Raw genomic sequence first — 7780 nt, 5'->3', positions numbered from 1 at the left:
AATACTCTTTCCCAAATACCCCTCACCAATCAACTCATTCACTCTTTCCCATCACCTCTTCACCAATCACCTCCATATCTCTTCCTCAAAAACCCCACCTACCCCACTTTCAAATTCAAACACTTTTCCCTCCCAAACCCAACCCTAATGGCCAAAACCCAACCCTCCCCTTATCCTTATATAAACCCCTCACTACTCCTTTATTTTCACACAACACATACACCTTTCCCCCCCCTCTTGGCCGAATTCACTTCTCCCTCCATCTCCTCTATTATTCTTCTTCTTACCCTTCTTTCTTTCTTCTTTTGCTCGAGGACGAGCAACCTTTTAAGTTTGGTGTGGTAAAAGCATTGCTTTTTGTTTTTCCATAACCATTTATGGCACCTAAGGCCGGAGAAACCTCTAGAAAAAGAAAAGGGAAGGCAAAAGCTTCCACCTCCAAGCCATGGGAGATGGAGAGATTCATCTCAAAGGTCCATCAAGACCACTTCTATGAAGTTGTGGCCAAGAAAAAGGTGATCCCTGAGGTCTCTTTCATGCTCAAGAAAAATGAGTATCCAGAAATCCAACATGAGATCCGAAGAAGAGGTTGGGAAGTTCTTACCAATCCCATTCAACAAGTCAGAATCTTAATGGTTCAAGAGTTCTATGCCAATACATGGATCACTAAGAACCATGATCAAAGTATGAACCCGAATCCAAAGAATTGGCTTACAATAGTTCGGGGGAAATACCTAGATTTCAGTCTGGAAAATGTAAGGTTGGCGTTCCACTTGCCAATAATGCAAGAAAACGCATGCCCCAACACTAGAGGGGTCAACTTTGATCAAAGGTTGGACCAAGTCCTCATGGACATATGTGTAGAAAGTGCTCAATGGAAAAGAGACTCAAGAGGCAATCCGGTTCAATTGAGAAGACCGAACCTTAAGCCTATGGCTAGAGGATGGTTGGAGTTCATCCAACACTCTATCATTCCTACTGGCAACCGATCTAAAGTGACTGTGGATCGGGCCATCATGATCTATAGTATCATGATTGGGGAGGAACTGGAAGTTCATGAGATCATACCTCTAGAACTTTACAAGGTGGCTGACAAGTCATTCACCTTGGCAAGGTTAGCCTTTCCTCATCTCATTTGTCATCTATGCAATCTGGCTGGGATTAACATAGATGGAGACATCCTCATTAAAGAGGACAAGCCTATCACTAAGAAAAGGATGGAGCAAACAAGAGAGCTCATTCATGGACCTCAACAAGAGCATGAGGAAGAACCTCATCAAGAAATTCCTGAGATACCTCAAGGGATGTAATTTCCTCCACACAATTATTGGAAACAACTCAACACCTCCTTGGAAGGCTTAAGTTACAACATGGACCAACTAAGGGTGGAGCACCAAGAGCACTCCATCAATCTCCATGAGATTAGAGAAGATCAAAGAGCTTTGAGGGAGGAGCAACGAAGACAAGGAAGAGACATAGAGGAGCTTAGGCGCTCCATCGGTTCTTCAAGAGGAAGACCTCACCCACACTAAGGTGGACTCATTCCTTAATCTCCTTGTCTATTTATTTTCTGTTTTTAGTTTTTTGAGCTTCATGTTTGTCTATGTTTGTGTCTTCATTACATGATCATTAGTGTCTAGTGTCTATGTCTTAAAGCTATGAATAATTCCATGAATCCTTTACCTCTCTTAAATGAAAAATGTGCTTAATTACAAAAGAACAAGAAGTACTTGGATTTCAAATTTTATCTTGAAATTAGTTTAATTATTTTGATGTGGTGGCAATACTTTTTGTTTTCTGAATGAATGCTTGAACAGTGCATATTTTTTATCTTGTTATTTATGAATGTTAAAATTGTTGGCTCTTGAAAGAATGATGAACAAAGAGAAATGTTATTGATAATATGAAAAATCATGAAATTGATTCTTGAAGCAAGAAAAAGCAGTGAAAAAAAAGTGGCAAAAAAAAGAGAGAAAGAAAAAGAAAAAGCAAGCAGAAAAAGCCAATAGCCCTTTAAACCAAAAGGCAAGGGTAAAAAGGATCCAATGCTTTGAGCATTAATGGATAGGAGGGCCCAAGGAAATAAAATCCAGGCCTAAGCGGCTAAATCAGGTTGTCCCTAACCATGTGCTTGTGTCATGAAGGTCCAAATGAAAAGCTTGAGACTGAGTGGTTAAAGTCATGATCCAAATCAAAAAGAGTGTGCTTAAGAACTCTGGACACCTCTAACTGGGTACTTTAGCAAACCTGAGTCACAATCTGAAAATGTTCACCCAGTTATATGTCTGTGGCATTTATATATCCGGTGGTAATACCGGAAAACAAAGTGCTTAGGGCCACGGCCAAGACTCATAAAGTAGCTGTGTTCAAGAATCAACATACTTAACTAGGAGAATCAATAACACTATCTGAAATTTTAAGTTCCTATAGATGCCAATCATTCTGAATTTCAAAGGATAAAGTGAGATGCCAAAATTGTTCAGAAGCAAAAAGCTACTAGCCCCGCTCATCTAATTGGGACTAAATTTAATTGATATTGTGAGATTCATTGTATATTCTCTTCTTTTTATCCTATTTGATGTTCAGTTGCTTGGGGACAAGCAACAATTTAAGTTTGGTGTTGTGATGAGTGGATAATTTATATGCTTTTTGGTATTGTTTTTATATAGTATTAGTATGATTTAGTTAGTTTTTAGTATATTTTTATTAGTTTTTAAGCAAAATCCACATTTTTGGACTCTACTATGAGTTTGTATGTTTTTCTATGATTTTAGGTATTTTCTGGCTGAAATTGAGGGACCTGAGCAAAAATCTGATTCAAAGGCTGACAAAGGACTGTTGTTGCTGTTGGATTCTGACCTCCCTGCACTCGAAATGAAATTTTTGGAGCTAAAAAATCCAAATGGTGCGCTCTTAACTGCGTTGGAAAGTAGACATCCAGGGCGTTTCAGCAATATATAATAGTCCATACTTTGCCCGAATTCAGATGACGCAAACTGGCGTTTAACGCCAGCTTTCTGCCCTATTCTGGCGTCAAACACTAGAAACAAGTTGCAAAGCAGAGTTAAATGCCAGAAACAAGTTACAAACTGGCGTTTAACTCCAAGGAAGACCTCTGCACGTGAAAGCTTTAATGCTCAGCCCAAGCACACACCAAGTAGGCCCGGAAGTGGATTTCTACATCATTTACTCATTTCGGTAACCCTAGTAACTAGTTTAGTATAAATAGAACTTTTTACTATTGTAATAGGGGTCTTTTTCCCTATTTTTCAAATTCACATGTCATTTGGGGAGGCTGGCCATTCGGCCATGCCTAGACCTTGTTCTTATGTATTTTCAACAGTGGAGTTTCTACACACCATAGATTAAGGTGTGGAGCTCTGTTGTTCCTCGAGTATTAATGCAATTACTACTGTTTTCTATTCAATTCATGCTTATTCTCATTCTAAGATATTCATTCGCACTTCAACCTGATGAATGTGATGATCCGTGACACTCATCACCATTCTCACTTATGAATGCGTGCCTGACAAACACTTCCGTTCTACCCGTGAAAGCTAGAGTGTGTATCTCTTGGATTCCTGGTCCATGACGTATGGTTGCCTCTCCTGACAACAGAGCCTTCCATTCCGTGAGATCAGAGTTTTCGTGGTATAAGCTAGAATCCATTGGCAGCATTCTTGAGGTCCAAAAAGTCTAAACCTTGTCTATGGTATTCCGAGTAGGATCTAGGATGCGATGACTGTGATGAGCTTCAAACTCGCGACTGTAGGGCGTGGTGACAGACGCAAAAGGATAGTAAATCCTATTCCTACACGACTGAGAACCAACAGCTGATTAGCCATGCGGGAAACTGTAGAGGACCTTTTTCACTAAGAGGATAGGAAGTAGCCATTGACAATGGTGACGCCCTACATACAACTTGCCATGGAAAGGAGTATGAAGGATTGGATGAAGATAGTTGATGAGCGGATAATTTATACGCTTTTTGGCATTGTTTTTAGATAGTTTTTAGTAAGTTTGAGCTACTTTTAGGGATGTTTTCATTAGTTTTTATGTTAAATTCACATTTCTGGACTTTACTATGAGTTTGTGTGTTTTTCTGTGATTTCAGATAAATTCTGGCTGAAATTGAGGGACTTGAGCAAAACTCTGAAGAAGGCTGACAAAAGGACTGCTGATGCTGTTGGAATCTGACCTCCCTGCACTCGAAATGGATTTTCTGGAGCTACAGAACTCCAATTGGCGCGCTCTCAACGGCGTTGGAAAGTAGACATCCAGGGCTTTCCAGCAATATATAATAGTCCATACTTTATTCGGAAATTGACGACGTAACTTGGCGTTGAACGCCAAGTTCATGCTGCTGTCTGGAGTTAAACGCCAGAAAAACGTCATGATCCGGAGTTGAACGCCCAAAACACGTCATAACTCGGAGTTCAACTCCAAGAGAAGCCTCAGCTCGTGGATTGATCAAACTCAGCCCAAACATACACCAAGTGGGCCCCGGAAGTGGATTTATGCATCAATTACTTACTCATGTAAACCCTAGGAGCTAGTTTATTATAAATAGAACATTTAACTATTGTATTAGATGTCTTTTGACCACGTACATCTTTGGTCTCAGTTTTGTTTTATTCTTCATCCTAAGAGGCTATTGATCACGTTTTAGGGGGCTGGCCATTCGGCCATGCCTGAACCTTTTACTTATGTATTTTCAACGGTGGAGTTTCTGCACACCATAGATTAAGGGTGTGGAGCTCTGCTGTACCTCAAGTATTAATGCAATTCTATTTTCTTTTATTCAAATCTCTCTTATTCTTATTCCAAGATATTCATTCGCACCCAAAAATATGATGAATGTGATGATTAGATAACCCTCATTATCATTCTTATTTATGAACGCGCGTGATTGACAACCACTTCCGTTCTACATGCAACCGAGCTTGAATGTGTATCTCTTAGATTCCCCAACAGAATCTTCGTGGTATAAGCTAGATAGATGGCGGCATTTATGAGGATCCGGAAAGTCTCACCTTGTCTGTGGTATTCCGAGTAGGATCCTGGGAATCCGGAAAGTCTAACCTTGTCTGTGGTATTCCGAGTAGGATTCCGGTAATGAATGACTGTGACGTGCTTCAGACTTGCAAGTGCTGGGCGTCATGACAAACGCAAAAGAATCAAGGGATTCTATTCCAGTAGGCGCAGGAACCAACCAGTGATTAGCCGTGCTGTGACAGAGTGCGTGAGCGTAGTTTTCACTGCGAGGATGGGATGTAGCCATCAACCATGGGTGATGCCTCCAGACGATTAGCCATGCGAGTGACAGCCGCAGAGGACCATTTTCCCGAGAGGATTGAAAGTAGCCACCGCTGATGGTGAACCCCTATACACAGCTTGCCATGGAAAGGAGTAAGAAGAATTGAGTTGAAGCAATAGGAAAGTAGGCGTTCTTGAGCCATACAGCATCTCCATGCGCTTATCTGAAATTCCCACCAATGAATCTGCATAAGTATTCTATCCCTTTTATTATTTCTTCTTTTTATTAATTTTCGAAACCATAAACAATTTAATCTGCCTAACTGAGATTTACAAGGTGACCATAGCTTGCTTCATACCAACAATCTCTGTGGGATCGACCCTTACTCACGTAAGGTTTATTACTTGGACGACCCAGTACACTTGCTGGTTAGTTGAACGAAGTTGTGAATTTAACCAGTGCCATAATGAAGCCTTCATCTCAAAATAGTTAGAAGATGGATCACAATTTCGTCCACCATGTTTTTGGCGCCGTTGCCGGGGATTGTTCGAGTATGGACAACTGACGGTTCATCTTGTTGCTCAGATTAGGTAATTTTCTTTTCAAAATCTTTTTAAAAATTTTTCTTTTATTTTTCGTTTTTCAAAACTATATTTTCGAAAATATTAATAAAAATCCAAAAAAAAAAATTAGAAAATCATAATAATAAAAAATATTTTGTGTTCTTGATTGAGTCTTGAGTCAATTCTTAAGTTTGGTGTCAATTGCATGCTTTTAAAAATTTTTCTTGCATTTTTCGAAAAATTCATGCATTCATAGTGTTCTTCATGATCTTCAAGTTGTTCTCGATAAGTCCTCTTGTTTGATCTTGATGTTTTCTCGTTTTGTGTTGTTTGTTGTTTTTCATGTGCATTTTTGCATTCATATTTTCCATGCATTAAAGATTTCTACGTTTGGTGTCTTGCATGTTTTCTTTGCATCAAAAATTTTTCAAAATTATGTTCTTGATGTTCATCATGATCTTCAAAGTGTTCTTGGTGTTCATCTTGACATTCATAGCATTCTTGCATACATTTATTGTTTTGATCTAAAAAATTCATGCATTAAGTATTGTTGTTGTTTTTCTCTCTCATAATTAAAAAAATCAAAAATCAAATAAAAAAAAATATCTTTTCCTTATTTCCCTCCAAATTTTCGAAATTTTGGGTTGACTTGGTCAAAAATTTTTAAAATTAGTTGTTTCTTACAAGTCAAGTCAAAATTTCAATTTTAAAAATCTTATCTTTTCAAAATCTTTTTCAAAAATCATATCTTCTCCAATTTTTCCTCTTTTTCGAAAATTTCAAAAATCTTTTTCAAAATATTTTCAAAATCTTTTTCTTATCTTTATATCATATTTTCGAAAAATTAGCTAACAATTAATGTGATTGGTTCAAAAATTTGAAGTTTGTTACTTTCTTGTTAAGAAAGGTTCAATCTTTAAATTCTAGAATCTTATCTTGTAGTTTCTTGTTAGTTAAGTCATTTTAAAAATTAAATCTTTTCCAAAATATCTTTTTCTTAAAACTTTTATCTTATCCTTTTCAAAATTTTATTTTTTTCAAAATTTGATTTCAAAATATCTTATCTAACCTCTTATCTTCTTATCTTTTTAAAATTTGATTTCAAATCTTTTTCAATCAACTAACTAACTTCTTGTTTGTTTTTTATCTTTTTCAAAACCACCTAACTACTTCTCCCTCTTCTATTTTCGAAAATATCTCTCTCTTTTTCAAAAATTCTTTTTAATTAACTAATTGTTTCATGTTTTAATTTTAATTACAATTTATCTCTAATTTTCGAAAATCACTAACCTCTTTTTCAAAATTATTTTCGAATTTTCTCTTCTCTTTCCTTCTTCTATTTAATTATTTCATTACTAACACTTCTCTTCACCTCTCTTCATCCAAAAATCCGAACCTCCTTCTTCATTCTTCTACCCCTTTCTTCTTCTACTAACATAAAGGAATCTCTATACTGTGACATAGAGGATTCCTCTTCTTTTCTTGTTTTCTTCTCTTTCATATGAGCAGGAACAAGGATAAAGGCACTCTTGTTGAAATTGATCCAGAACCTGAAAGGACTCTGAAGAGAAAATTAAGAGAAGCTAAATTACAACAATCCAGAAACAACCTTTCAGAAATTTTCGAACAAGAGAAGGAGATGGCAGCCGAAAATAATAATAATGCAAGGAGAATGCTTGGTGACTTCACAAAGCCAACGTCCAAGTTTGATGGAAGAAGCATCTCCATTCCTGCCATTGGAGCCAACAACTTTGAGCTTAAGCCTCAACTAGTTGCTTTAATGCAACAAAACTGCAAGTTTTATGGACTTCCATCTGAAGATCCTTATCAGTTTTTAACTGAGTTCTTGCAGATCTGTGAGACTGTAAAGACGAATGGAGTTGATCTTGAAGTCTACAGACTCATGCTTTTCCCTTTTGCTGTAAGAGACAGAGCTAAAGTATGGTTGGATTCACAACCC

Source organism: Arachis stenosperma, chromosome 1 (genome assembly GCF_014773155.1).
Source record: "Arachis stenosperma cultivar V10309 chromosome 1, arast.V10309.gnm1.PFL2, whole genome shotgun sequence".
NCBI lineage: Eukaryota > Viridiplantae > Streptophyta > Magnoliopsida > Fabales > Fabaceae > Arachis > Arachis stenosperma.
Note: the sequence above shows the minus strand (reverse complement) of the source record.